This window comes from Danio aesculapii, chromosome 13 (assembly GCF_903798145.1).
Source record: "Danio aesculapii chromosome 13, fDanAes4.1, whole genome shotgun sequence".
NCBI classification, from domain to species: Eukaryota; Metazoa; Chordata; class Actinopteri; order Cypriniformes; family Danionidae; genus Danio; species Danio aesculapii.
The window spans coordinates 4,687,598-4,703,319 of NC_079447.1; the positions used below are offsets into that span (position 1 = coordinate 4,687,598).

At 34.1% G+C, this 15,722-nt stretch overlaps 1 long non-coding RNA gene across 2 annotated transcripts; it reads right to left on the reverse strand.

Moving 5' to 3' along the window:
* Window positions 1-6,117: 6,117 nt before the first annotated feature.
* Window positions 6,118-7,347, reverse strand: LOC130239947 (uncharacterized). 2 transcript variants are annotated; one of them, XR_008838723.1, is made up of 3 exons: window positions 7,280-7,347; window positions 6,423-6,501; window positions 6,118-6,209 (listed from the first exon to the last, which is right to left on the reverse strand). It is a non-coding gene; the product is annotated as an uncharacterized LOC130239947 (long non-coding RNA). The 2 variants fall into 2 exon arrangements; XR_008838724.1 differs by lacking the exon at window positions 7,280-7,347 and adding an exon at window positions 6,601-6,692.
* Window positions 7,348-15,722: the final 8,375 nt, after the last annotated feature.

The following is a 15,722-nucleotide window of genomic DNA, read 5'->3' on the forward strand; positions in this document are numbered from 1 at the left end:
TTCTGTGGATAATAAATCAGCTTGATATCAATAGACCCACACACCGCCTTCCCTAAAACCCAACCCATAGTGTTATCAAAAGTCAACTAGAAGAGAGAAGCCCTCGCAGCCGCTTACTTCTACTATGACGTCACACTGCTTTTATTTTTGGGGCTACACTGAAAAAATAATTTATTTGGGCTGAATTTAAACATACAAATTGAGTTGAACATTACTAAATTTAATTTGTTTAAACTCAACACATATAAATTGTTTGCAACAATTCTGCAGCCATTATTTTTTTCAGTGTAGGTTATTTAACTTGATTTCTGGAACCGGCCTTCACCGTATTCAAACTCGGTCTGCTCCACATCCCAAGTCTGTTCTTGGAAAACTACTGAGCAGTCAGTCAGGTTGGAAAAGATAAGCACGGAGGTAAATACCACCCTGTAGCTTTCATTTTACACACAAAATGCAGACATATGTACCAGCAAGCACATACAGTTGAAGTCAGAATTATTAGCCCCCTTTGATTTTTCTGTTCTTTTTTAAATATTTCCCAAATGATGTTTAACAGAGCAAGGAAATTTTCACAGTATGTCTGATAATATTTTTTCTTCTGGAGAAAGTCTTATGTCTTGTTTTATTTCAGCTAGAATAAAAGCAGTTTTTAATTTTTTAAACCCATTTTAAGGTCAATATTATTAGCCCGTTTAAGCTATATTTTTTTGATAGTCTACAGAACAAACCATCGTTTGACAATAGCTTGCCTAATTACCCTAACCTGCCTAGTTAACCTAATTAACCTAGTTAAGCCTTTAAATGTCACTTTAAGCTGTTTAGAAGTGTCTTGAAGAATATCTAGTCAAATATTATTTACTGTCATCATGACAAAGATAAAATAAATCAGTTATTAGAAATGAGTTATTAAAACTATTATATCTAGAAATGTGTTGAAAATCTTCTCTCCGTTTAACAGAAATTGAGGAAAAAAATAAATAGGGGCGTTAATAATTCAGGGGGCTAATAATTCTGACTTCAACTGGATTTCTCGGTTCTCAAAAATGTATCCCTGGGCACATTTTCCCAATAAGCTTGTGTTGAATTAGTGCCTACATTTTAGATGTACAGGCTGTGATTTTTGGGTGAATTGTCCCTTTAAGGAAAGCATACTAATTAGCAGCATGCTCTTTTGACTTGTAAATAAGCAACCGACAACTTCAAGAACACCGTATAGCAATCACTTTAATAAGCCGTATTATCTAGTTTTGCAGCACTTGCATTTTCCAAAGAATATCTCGCTTGTTATGTTAGGATTTAAAGCATATCTTGGATGGCCAACGTGTTCTCATTAATCAATCCAAACATTTGAGCAGAGCCTGGATGAGTTGATGAATGTGTTTGTTCATTACTTACAGCTTTCACTTCTTCATTAGTGTTTGTGTCCAACTGCTGGCCCTCATTCCTTACATATAAGAGCAAACTCTCAATGTTCAGCAGAGACAAAACAGAAAAGAAGCTCTAGTGCTGCTGTGTGCAATCTGAAATGTGCAATTTCCACCAGAGAAACTGCACAAATATTGCAAAATGTCATATTTCGGGGGAGTGAACTTTGCTTTTAATGAAAGAGATGAATGGTAAAAGTGCCGCAGTTGTACTTTTCACAAAGTCAAGCTACGGTAGCGATGACTTCGAATGTTAAACACTAGAGGAAGTCTTTTAGCATCTCATTTGAATAGCGCTCAGATCTGAGGTCCTCAAAGCTCTGCTGTTTAATTGCTTATCAGATTGAGTTTTTCCCCTGCGCTAAATGACTTCTTGCATTTTAGACTGTCATTCATCTGTGAAGCTGAATCCTAAACAGATGGACAGTTAGAGCTGAGCACTAAATTATTAGCCCTGCTGTGATTTTTTTTTTGATTGTTTGATTATTTCCTATTATTCATTCATTCATCTTCCTTCAGCTTAGTCCCTTTATTAATCAGGGGTCGCCACAGCGGAATGAACCGCCAACTTCTCCAGCATATGTTTTACACAGCGGATGCCCTTCCCTGCCCTTCAGCTGCAACCCAGTAGTGGGAAACACCCATACACACATTCACACACATACACTGCTGCCAATTTAGCTTATTCAATTCACTTACAGCGCATGGGTTTTGACTGTGGGACAAACCGGAGCACCCGGAGGAAACCCACACCAACACGGGGAGGACATGCAAACTGCCAACTGACCCAGCCAGGAATCGAAACAGCAATCTTCTTGCTATGAGGCGACAGTGCTGACCACTGAGCCACAGTGTCGTCCATTATTTCCGATTATATTTATTTAATATATTTTTATATTTATATAATATATTGATATTTTTTCTGGAAAAAAGTAAACTAATATAATAATAATAATAGGCAACGCAGTGGCGCAGTAGGTAGTGGTGTCACCTCACAGCAAAAAGGTTGCTGGTTCGAGCATCGGCTGGATCAATTGGCATTTCTGTGTGGAGTTTTCATGTTCTCCCTGCGTTCGTGTGGGTTTTCTCTGGATGCTCCGCTTTCCCCCACAGTTCAAACACATGCGGTACAGGTGAATTGGGTGAGCTAAATTGTCTATAGTGTATGTGTGTGAATGGGTGTGTGTGGTTGTTTCCCAGGGATGGGTTGCAGCTGGAAGGGCGTCCGCTGTGTAAAACATATGCTGGATAAGTTGGCGGTTCATTCCGCTGTGGCAACCCCAGATTCATAAAGGGACTAAGCCAAAAAGAAAATGAATGAATGAATAATAAGAATAAACTAATAGTAATAACAATAATATTAAAACTAATAATAATAATAATAATAATAATAATAATAAGAAGAAGAAGAAGAAGAAGAACTAATAATAACAACTAAAACTAATGATAAAACTAAAATTTATTTTAGTCTGCTTGTAATGAATGAATGAATGAACGAATGAATGAATAAATAACTTAATCAATTAATACAGTTTTAATCATTTTGTCTAAGTTGCCTAGGCAAGTTATTGGACAACAGTGGTTTTGTAGCCAATCGAAAATAAATATTTCTTGAAGAGACTAATGATATTAACCTTATTTTTTTTTATTTTATTTAAAACTTACTTTATTTCAGCCAAACTAAAAAAAATAAATAAAAATAAAAAAACTTTTTCTAGAAGAAAAAATATTGTAGGAAATACTGTGAAAAATTCCTTGCTCTGTTAAACATCATTTGGGAAATATTTTTAAAAGATTTTTTTCTTAAAAAAGAAAGAAAGAGGAGGGCAAATAATTTTGATTGTGTATTTAACTGCTGGTCAATATTATTAGCCCACTTAAGAAATAATCGTCTTCGATTGTCTACAGAACAAACCACTGTTGTCCAATGACCTGCCTATTGAACCTACACTGTAAACCCGAATTAGTTGACTTTACTAGATTGTTGCGTGGAAACCCGTTGCACGAAATAAGATTAGTTTTTACATTTATTCAACTAAACAGGTTAAGCTGTATTAAAAGAACATCTTTAGTGTTGTAGAAGACAAATCAAATTTGGATTAGTAGTCTTTACTAAAAATCATTAGTTCACATTACTAATTTTATAGAGGATATGTTTTGTAAAATGATTATTAAATTGAACGTAACATAATAATGTAAAAAAATGCTTTTATGCAATGATAATTGTTATATTTATGTAATCTATTATAATTAAAAATAATGCCACTGAAATTTTACAATTTTAAGCACAAAGAATCAAACAACTTTTCAATTTTTTTATTTTTGTTAAAGTTTCATTCACATTTCTTTCTGGCATTAGCAATCATTGCTAATAGAACAATTGTGCAAATTTTGCAGTGAATCGAAAAGCAATTTAATTATTTAATGTCTGTAGCTTGGGCTTTAAGTCACTGTAGCCCAACATGAGGAGAAATTTGTTGGATGAAGAGAAAAGTGTTCTTTGTCGACTTGGGGTATAGTAGTCCAAAGAGAATGCACAGCTTTTGACAAGTCTTTGATGCAGTCCATCACAAGTTGTCCCTCAATGATCATCAGGCTTTGTCTGCAATAAGAATAGGATTTCAAGGTGGTGGAATGACTGGATCATCAGAGTCCTACCAACAGAGAGGAACAGTTATGTTTCTCATTACATAATTATCAATAATGTTTAACAAATAACTTTTAATGACAGAGACAAAAGATAATATGTGAATTGGTTTTGACCAATTTACTTTTGCTTCAGTTACACTGCAAAAGGTTTAATGCATTCTACAATGTTAAATTTAGCATTTACTTACTGAACCTCATTCCCAATTTAACTATAAGACTTGTGTATCTTCATCTTTCCCTCAATTTAAAGCCACAAAGCCAATTTATCTTTAAATTGAAGTTGGACTTTTAAAACGGGGACACAAAAATCACAGGTATCATTAAAAATAACTTAAACTGTGTTCTCAAGAAACAATCTTGTGGGTTGAATATATTATGACATGTTAGAGTTTAACAAGATTTTTTGCTATTCTTAAGTTTCAATGTTTTAAACCAAGTGTGAACATTTCATAAAATGTAAGGACCATGCATTAATGGAAAGAATGTTTTCAAGGTCCTTTAATAAATCCATTGAGACAATAAGTTACTTACAAAGCATGGTTTAAAGAGGTCTGCAGGCTTGTCCTCCAGGAGAATCAAAAGCCCTTTTAGGACATAATATCTGTAGGCTCTTGAGTCTGTTAATAAATAAATGAATAAATAAAATAATGTTGGACAAACATTGTATTAGACAAACAATATAGTAACACTTGGGAAATTTTCAATAATTTAACTGTTAAAAAATAATGCAAATATATAATGGACATGAACCAACCTTGGTTTGCTGTAAAAGCTCTGACAACAGCTCTCCAACATTCCTCCTCTTTAACTGAAAGATCTCAATTAAACAGACTGTGTTGATCAAACATTTCAGTAACTCTTCATAACTACACTATGAATCATTTATTAAGCATTAGCATCTAGTGAATTCATTATCTGTTAAGCAATAACTCTACATTAATAAACGTTAGTGAGCAGTTTAAAACTGCAGCTACAAATGCTGTATTCTTGACTTATAAACACATTTATAATGTGCTTATTAAATGTACTTTCATACTTTGTTAATAATTTATTTTTCATCACTAAATGAAGTATCGCATTATTTACAAACCATTTGTATTTAAGAGTAGTTGAGGGTTTTTAGAATCATTCAGAATGAGTTAGTAATTATTAATAAACTATTGAAATCAATGTTTATATATCTTATCATTCAGGCACGTAGTAATGGTTACTATATATGTTAATAAATGCTTCATTAACTCAACTTCATGCAGTTTTCTGACCAATCTAAAGTGAGGACTATTTATGCTTTATAAATCCCTTATAAATGACAGTTAAAGGCTTAATATCAAATGAACAATAAACTTTGCAATCTTATCTAAAAAGTAAAATTACTTTAAAGTTTAAACATTGCTGAATGACAAGTGTCAAAATACATAAAATTGGATAAAACAACAACAATAATATAATAATTTAACAATATAATAAGATGCAATGTTTAAACTGTACAGTAATTTTATTTTAGATTAGGTTGCAAAGATTTATTTTTCATTTGATGCAGTTTATATGTGTATCTTCAACTGAATAGGAATGAATAGTGTCATTTATGTTGTTTTTCCTGTTTAGAATTTAACTGAGCCTTTAATTGTCATTCATAAGCAATTTATAAAGCATGAATAGTCTTCACTTTTGTTTAGGTCACAAAACTGGATGAAGTTGAGTTAATAAAGCATTTTTAAACATACAAATTAACTAATTGTAAATGCCTGAATAATAAGATATACAAATGTTGATTTCAATAATTTATTAATAATTTACTAACTCATTCTGACTGATCTTAAAAAACAGCCAACTACTAATAACTGGTTTGTAAATAATGCGATTACTTAATTTATTAATGAAAAATGAATCATTAACAAAGTACGAAAAGTACAATTATTAAGCACATTATAAATGTGTTTGTAAGTCAATAATACAGCATGTGTAGCTGCAGTTATAAACTGCTTACTAACGTTTATCAACGTAGAGTTAATGCTTGACAAATAAAGAATTCATTATTTGCTAATGCTTAATAAATGATTTATAGTGTGTAGTTATTATAAAGTGTTACCAAATTCCCGCTTGAGGTTCTTTCCCACTGCTGAGCTACAAGAACACCTGCAAAACAAGAGAAAAAAACAGAATATTAATATTTCTAAACTAAATCACTAAATACTTCAAATAAATTAAAAATAGGTCAATAATAACAAAGTAAATAATAAGTTGAAGTAATAATAAAGTAAATAATAAAGTGACACAAAATACTGTAAGCAACACCTAACAGTGAGATAAAATAATAATAGAAAAATGTTATTACATTCTTAAACAAACCTGATCTACATCCAGCGTAGCAGGACCCACCTTATTGCAGGTTAAGACTCCTCCACTTTTTTGCAAACATAAGGTCCATCTTTAAACGGCAAATAAGAAATTTTAGGGAAAAAGTTTAGAAAAAGCTGCAACTATAACTGTAACTGTACTGTGAAAGTAAATCAATTTTGCTAGTGACCTCAACTTCTATACAGTTTAAGCAGTGCTTAATTTGTGATTTGAGAGGTCTCAGAACAGATAGGGGTAACTGATCCGGCATGTTACCCGAGGATGGATATGTGTCGCGCATGAAATTGGGGAGCGAGGGGTGTTGGTGCAGTGGATGACGGAGGGGTGTCGCGGACGGCAGTGAAGAGGGTTGGGGTGTCGCGCAAGAAAACGAAACTGAACAGCGGACGGGGGAGAAGGGCGGTTGAGGAGGGGGATCGGCAAAATGACGTGCGGGACCAATGTAAACTCGCCCTTCACAAAAAAAAAATCAGTTTCATGTGAAACTTTTAGCGTTATTAAAGATTTATAATATTTAGCGTTAGCCGCTAGCATGTGCTCATGCATGGACTCGTGCTACTATTACGAACCAACACGACGTGTAATAATTATCACGTTTTACAGGGAACATGTTTTAAACAGTGAACATACAGAGAAACAGTAGATAACGTTAACGTTATAAACGGTGGCTAGACAGAAAAGGCAAATGTACATAATATTATAACCTAACTGTGAACTGACAGGGAAAATAGCGCTAACTGACACATTTATAGCAGAGACAATATTTTGAGTTCAGCATCAGTGTGGATTTTCAGTTCTCAGTTTTGTCAGAAAAACATATAAACTGATAAAAACGTTTGCACACTCACCGTGTCATGTTGATTTTCAAAAATCCGCGGTAACCCAGCATCCTAAAACTCCAGGCACTCACTGAGCGTTTTGCTAACGTCACCTCAGCCAATCAAGGCCCCACCCCTCTCTAACAAAAACATAAGGAAGGGAGTTGTCCCTGCTTAACATGATAAGTAAACTAATTTTTTCTTCTGATTAGTGCAAATAGCTAATTTGATTTAGTAATGACACAATTTCTTAAAGAACAATAAATAATTAGTAATGATTGCTTAAAATGTTTTATAAGCACAAAATCTGGGTTTACAGTGTAGTTAAGCCTTTAATAGTCACTTAAAGCTGAATACTAGTATCTTGAGCAATATCTAGCCAAATATTATGTGCTGGAAAAGATAAATAAATTCAGTTATTAGAGATGAGTTATTAAATTATTGTGTTTAACAACAGGTTTAAAACTCTGTCTGTTAACAGCAGGGAAGATTTAAAAAGGTTTTACATTTCACAGGAGGGCGCCTGCAGCCTTTACCTGTATTTCAGCACCGGTGAAGTATTGATGGTGTCTAGACAGGTATGGATTGTGTGTGTTAACGCGTTAATGAGGAGACATGCTAAATGACTTTTAATTCAATTGAAGTTGTAACTCTCTTCAGACGTGACTAATGGCAGTACAGACGGTTCAATAATTACAGGTTTAATGTAGCTTTGAACGAAACTTTTGGAAATGTTTACACTTGAATAATATATATGGGCGACACAGTGGCTCAGTGGTTAGAATTGTCGCCTTAGCAAGAAGGTTGCTGGTTCAAGTCGCAACTGGGTCAGTTGGTATTTCTGTGTGGAGTTTGCATGTTCTCCTCATGTTGGCGTGAGGTGAATTGGGTGACTATTGCAGTGAATTGGGTGACGCTTTAGGTGAATTGGGTAAGCTAAATTGTCTGCAGTGTTTGAGTGTGAATGGGTGTGTATGGATGTTTCCTAGTACTGGGTTGCAGCTGGAAGGGCCTCCGCTGCGTAAAACATATGCTGGATGAGTTCGCAACACAGGCTCATTATGAAAACGTAGTCCCATGGACATTTCTGGAGACCGCAGATTATGTAGCCAGAGGTACGTATGACTGCATTTCATTTTTTGAAACAAACGCTACGGGGCGGTATGACGCCGTTCCTTTTCGCGCTTACCAGCTGACCGCTTATCTCCGTGTGTAGGGCTTTCCCGCTGCAGCCAGTTTGTCCAGTTAGCTCATCGTGTACCTTGAGATGCAGAAAGGAGATCACAACGGGGTTCGAGTCCGGGGAAAGAACGGGTCCAGAAATCAGGTAAGGCAAAAACAGAATCCAAAAAATAAAATGAACAAGTGAATAACAGGGTGAGAATGTGGTAAAATCCGAAAACGTGGTAAAAATCAGACGAGGGCTTTTCTTTTTCTGAACGGCTTTTGTAAATCGTTGGTTAGGTTTAGGGAAGTAAGTGGGTGGGCAAGTCAATCGATAAAATTGGTTGGGTTTAGGGAAAGAGGAGGATGGGTCAGTCGATTTGTTGGTCGGTCAGTCAGTCATTCCATCAATCAGACTGACGGTCGGTCGACAGCGGCCTCTGGTGAGTTTACGAGAGAACAGCAGGAACGAACAGCACTCGTGATAGAAATTTAAGATATGAAAAAGTGCACACAGCGGCCTCTAGTGGATTCACAAAAACTGCAAAAATACGTACCTCCTGGGACGTAATTCACAGTCTCCAGAAAGGCTATTCATTCCGCTGTGGCGCCCCCAGATAATAAAGGGACTAAGCCGAAAAGAAAATGAATGAATGAATACTAAATATGGGAAACACAGTGGCTCAGTGGTTTGCACTGTCACCTTACAGCAAGAAGGTTGCTGGGTCCAGTCCCGGCTGGGTCAGTTGGCATTTCTGTGTGGAGTTTGCATGTTCTCCCTGTGTTGGCGTGGGTTTCCTCCGGGTGCTCCGGTTTCCCCCACAGTCCAAACACATACGCTATAGGTGAATTGAGTAAACTAAATTGGCTGGAGTGTACGAGTGTGTGTGTATGAATGAGTGTGTATTGATGTTTCCCAATATTGGGTTGCAGCTGAAAGGGCATCCGCTGCGTAAAACATACTGTGTGTTGGAACAGTTGTAGGTTCATTCCACTGTGGCGACCTCTGAAATGGAGACTAAGCCGAAGGAAAATGAATGAATGAATCCATCAGTAATGAATGTGGATAAATCTCCCCGTGTGAGTTTGCTGAGGGAAAGAGCAGTTTTGTGGAAGCTCTCAGATGACAGGAGTTTGGCTGGAGTGTGTGCTTGTTTTTATTCCTCTGACGCAAATCTGTTCTGCGTATGGAGAACTGTGCGCTCGCTCGCTTCTTCCTCAGCACTGTATTATGCACAAGAGCTCGCCATAGGTCAGCTCTAAAAGCCTTTTTATTATGCTAATGACTAAGTGTGTGTGTGTGTGTGTGTGTGTGTGTGTGTGTGTGTGTGCGCGTGTGCGTGTGCGTGTGTGCGCGCAATACATTTCTGTGTACAATACGTGTGACTGTGTGTGCTCAATGCATGTATATGTGTGTGTGTGCGTGCTCGATGCATGTATGTATATGCAATATATGTGTGTGTGTGCGCGTGCTTGTGCATGTACATGTGGGTCTGTGTGTGTGCGTGCAATACATGTGTGGGTCTGTGTGTGTGAGTGTATGCTCAATTCATGCGCACAGGTGTGTGTGTGTACTTGTGTTTATGGTCTTATAAATATACAGTCTTATTGGCAACTAAAATTGCCAGTGATTTACTTTAAATTTGACTGTCATTTCTTTACAGTGTAGTTTTACCAAAAACATCTTAACATCTTTAAAAGAAGATGAGGTAAGATCAAATATTAAGACTTATGTAAAACTTATAAGCATACAGTTGAAGTCAGAATTATTTGCCCCCCTTTGAATTAAATTTCCTTTTTTTAAATATTTCCCAAATGATGTTTAACAGAGCAAGAAAATGTTTACAGTATGTCTGATAATATTTTTTCTTCTGGAGAAAGTCTTATTTGTTTTATTTCGGCTAGAATAAAAGCAGTTTTTAATTTTTTAAACACCATTTTAAGGTCAAAATTATTAGCCCCTTTAAGCTAATTTTTTTCGATAGTCTACAGAACAAACCATCATTATACAGTAACTTGCCTAATTACCCTAACCTGCCTACACTCTAAAAAATATTGTTTAGACTAAACAAAAAAGTAACGCAACAGTTTGCATCAATATATTCAAGTTACGTCAAAATCTGACAAGATGAAGTTCAGACAACAAGTGTTAATGTTATGTTAGCCAAATGACCATCTCCTTTTTAATTACAGGGATTTTTACATAGCATAAACTCCAGTTGTTAAGGCGAGTGCTCAAAAAATTAAGTTTCAACAAGTTTTTGAAATTAAAATTACTTAATTACATGCAAGTTTTCAAGTTTAGATCCTCAAATAATTAAGCTGATGTTCATTTAGTTGCTTGTGAGAGATGCATTTAACAACATTTCTGTTTTCCGGTATGTTTGTTTTTGTTTTAAACCACAGATTTTCATTGTTTTACAAAACAAATACATGTCCAGTCTCATTTAAACAGTGTGAAAAATAACAAAAAACATCAGTGTGTGGACTTAAAAATTCAAAACAACTCTATTAGTGTGGAAACATTGAGTTATCAACCCAATTTCATTGGGTTGCTACAAGTTAAATAATGTTTTAAACTAATTGACACATACATTTACCTTTAAATTAGCCGCATTTTTAAGTTGATGAAATTATTAATATTTTCCTGTTTTGAAACATTAATAAAATTATTCTGACAACTTAAAAGTTTTAATCTAATCAGCAATTTAGAATTTTTAAGTTACAGCAATGTATTAAACTATGTAGTGGTAGCAGACCTCTTGAGTTACTTTTTAGAGTGTAGTTAACCTAATTAACCTAGTTAAGCCTTTAACTGTCACTTTAAGCTGTACAGAAGTGTCTTGAAAAATATCTAGACAAATATTATTTACTGTCATCATGACAAAGATAAAATAAATCAGTTATTAGAAATGAGTTATTAAAACTATTATGTTCAGAAATGTGCTGAAGAAATCTTCTCTGTTAAACAGAAATTGGTGGAAAAAATAAACAGGGGGGCTAATAATTCAGAGTTCAACTGTATATAAAAAATTATTTTATTGTATTTAATGTTAATGTGCATTTATGTGTTTATTGTTATATCAAAATTCTTAGATATTTTTTATTTTATCATTGTCTCTGTACAAGTCGTCACTTATAAGGTTCTATATGACATTTCTGAAAACGTAGTCCCGTGGACGTTTCTGGAGAGTGCGAAATACGTAGCCGGTGGTACGTACGACTGCATTTCATTTTTTTAAGTGAACGCTGCAGGGTGGTGTGACGGCGTTCCTTTCTGTGCTTGCCGGCCGGCCGCTGCCTCTGTGTGGAGGGCTTTCCCGCTGCAACCAGTTTGTCCAGTTAGCTCTTCGTGTACTTTGGTGGACTCGAGGCGCAGAGAGGGGCTGACCACGATGATGACGACGACCGGGTTCGAGTCCGGGGAAGAGCGGTTCCAGAAATCAGGTAAGAAAACAAAAACAAAATCCAAAAAATAAAGAGAAAATAAAGTTCGTCACAGGGTGAGAATGTGGTCAAAATCCGAAAACGTGGTAAAAATCAGACGAGGGCTTTTCTTTTTCTGGACGGCTTTTGTGAATCGTCGTTGGTTGGGTTTAGGGACGGAGGAGGGTGGGTCAGCCGATTGGCCGGTATTTATATATATATATATATATATATTTTCACTGGTTTACAGCTGGAAAGACCAGAAAGAAACACAGAATCAGAGATGAATAAATAATGCAGCACCACACAAAATTGAGAAGAAACCTGAAAGTGAAAAGATGTGTAAATGTGAAGATTTAGAAGCATTTTCTGACACTGAGATTAAATAGTTTATTTCATATTGTTGAAAAAGAAACAATTCTTAAAAAAATTTAATATAATAAATGTAAAATATTTTTATTTGTGTGTGTATATTTAGTCAGTGAAACTTTTTTCAGTGTTTATTAAATTAATTTACTCATTGTCTGTTTTTTTTAGTCTTTAAATTTGATTTTAAGCCTTGAAGGTCAAATACTTAATGTAATTCATGGGGCATATAATTCAATATCTATAAATCAATAATTCTTATAAAGCATATAATTCAATATCTATAACTCAATAATTCTTATAAATCATATAATTCAATAAATAGGACCATATTAATTATATAAAATTAACATCTGCACTGGACAAAATATTTAGCACAGCCTTGTATGCTTGAACAAGAAAAAATATCAATCTAAAACATTAAATAAATGATGTAGAAAGCAAAAAAATTTACTTTCTCAAACATCAACACATTGTCAGCAGCCTGATGGTATTTCTTTATAAGCAATGCTTCAATGAATGATCTGCCAGAAAGAGCCTTATAACTGCAAGCGTAAAATGACTCTTCTGAATTAGAGGGTTCTATGTGCATTTGCCAGCCTGATCTCACGAGAAAACGTAAATATTTTACGTTTTGACAGTTTAGTGGCTAATTCGTACGAATTCGTACGAGTTCAGTCGTACGAAATTGTACGATTTTAAAAAGGAGGCGTGGCACCTAACCCCACCCCTAAACCCAACCGTCATTGGGTGATGAGCAAATCGCACTAAATTGTACGAATTAGATCGTACGAATTCGTACGAATTAGTCACTAAATCAAAAAGTTACGAATTGCCGTGAGATTGTGTTGGCATTTGCCCTGATTGGTTTACCCCAACTTGCAAATTTAAGATAATTTTGATCATTTACATTTAGAGTACATTTAGGGTCTCTGTCATGTTAATGAATGAGAGAGAACTGTTGCACACATGTTCATACACACTTTGAAGCTCAATATCTCAAAATCATTTAGAACGCAGATAGAACCTTATAAATCCAAGGTGGCAAAGTTTCTTATTTATACATACAATGTGATTATTTTATTTATATTTTTTTAGCTCTAAAGGTTCTCTTTATATAACCTTACATGGAATAACAACCGATTAAAATCAGACAAGACGATTAAAATGGTACAAAGTGAAAATCAAAACTCATTTGAAATTGAAATGACCAGAAACACAACGCGAAGCCTTTCCACAAAAATAGCAAACTTTATATTTAAAGAGCACATTAATGCAAAGCATCTTCTGAAGGTGAAGTACCTCGCTTTCCAGAAAAACTCCCGAGAGCCTCATTGTTAAAGCATTTCAGCTGCTATTTAGCTTAAGAGGCTTTTACAGTGGAGTCCAGTGCTTTAATGGAGCAGACTGATTTTGCATTGCAGATACACGAGGACACGAGTGTGTGTGATGAGTTGAGGAAGAAGAAGACTGTTACCATCAGTCATCATCGCTCATCTCTGACTGAATGGAGTAAAAATGCTAATGTTACTTACAGTAACATGCACTCATTTGTGGCCACACAGAGAGTGTGTGTAGGAGTTTAAAGATATTCTGTATGAAATTAAAGGTTGAGAAGCCAAAGACAAGATGGATCATCTTTTCAGTGAGTTTTTAGTACACTGTAAAAAAATAAACTACTGTAACATTTACTGTAACTTGCTGGCAATTTTGGTTGCCTCAAGACTGTAAATTTACAAGCAAACTCTAAATTAAAAATGAAAATTGACTGTAAAATTTACAAAGTAACTTACTGGTAACTTTGGTCACCAGTAAGACTAAATTTCCAAGCAAATTGTAAATTAAAAATCTCAATTTACTTTAAATTTACGAAATAACCTACTGGTAATTTGGGTTGCCAGTAAGACTGTAAACGTACAAGCAAACTAAATAAAAAATTACAATTTGCTGTAAAATCTGCAGTAACTTACTGGTAATTTGGGTTCCCAGTAAGATTGTAAATTTACAAGCAAACCGTAAATTAGAAAATTACAATTTACTGTAAAATTTACAAAATAACCTACTGGTAAATTCGGTTTTCAGTACGACTGTAAATTTACAAGCAAACTGTAAATTAGAAAATTACAATTTACTGTAAAATTTACAAAATAACCTACTGGTAAATTCGGTTGTCAGTACGACTGTAAATTTACAAGCAAACTGTAAATTAAAAAGACAATTTACTGTAAAATTTACAGTAACGTACTAGTAATTTTTGGTTTGCATTAAGACTGTAAATTTTACAGTAAATTGTCATTTTTAATTTACAGTTTGCTTGTAAATTTACAAAGTAGTTTACTGGTGATTTTGGTTGCCAGTAAGACAGTAAATTTACCAGCAAACTGTAAATTTAAAATGACAATTTACTGTAAAATTTACACTAACTTACTGGTATTTTTGGTCGCCAGTAAGACTGTAAATTTAAAAGCAAACTGTAAATTAGAAAATTACAATTTACTGTAAAATTTACGAAATAACCTACTGGTAAATTCGGTTGTCAGTACGACTGTAAATTTACAAGCAAACTGTAAATTAAAAATGAAAATTTACTGTAAAATTTACAAAGTAACTTACTGGTAATTTTGGTCACCAGTAAGACTAAATTTCCAAGCAAATTGTAAATTAAAAATGTCAATTTACTGTAAAATTTACTAAATAACCTACTAGTAAATTCGGTTGCCAGTACGACTGTAAATTTACAAGCAAATTTAAAAAGACAATTTACTGTAAAATTTACAGTAACGTACTAGTAATTTTGGTTTGCATTAAGACTGTAAATTTACAAGCAAACTGTAAATTAAAAATGACAATTTACTGTAAAATTTACAAAGTAGTTTACTGGTGATTTTGGTTGCCAGTAAAACAGTAAATTTACCAGCAAACTGTAAATTTAAAATGACAATTTACTGTAAAATTTACAAAGTAGTTTACTGGTGATTTTGGTTGCCAGTAAAACAGTAAATTTACCAGCAAACTGTAAATTTAAAATGACAATTTACTGTAAAATTTACACTAACGTACTGGTATTTTTGGTCGCCAGTAAGACTGTAAATTTAAAAGCTAACTATAAACTAAACTGACAATTTACTGTAAAATTCACAGTGACTTAGATAATACAAGTATGCTAATATATACACAGTAAAAATTACTGTAAAGTTTACAGTAACATACTGGCCACTTTCCAGCAAGACTGTAAAATTTATAAGCACACTGTAAATATTTGTGTACAATTGTGTGGTATTTTTACGTTAAAATTGTAATCATTAATTTACAGTGTGCTTGTAAATTTTAGTCTTACTGGCAACCCAAGTAAGTTACTGTAAATTTTACAGTAAATGTTTTACAGTGTATCTATTAGCATATTTGTAAAGGGCTTCAAATGTACATTTTTATTTGATACATATGTAGTAAATTCAACAAATAATTATTAAGAATTGGTAAATATAACAGTGAATTGAATAGTGATATTTTAAAGAAG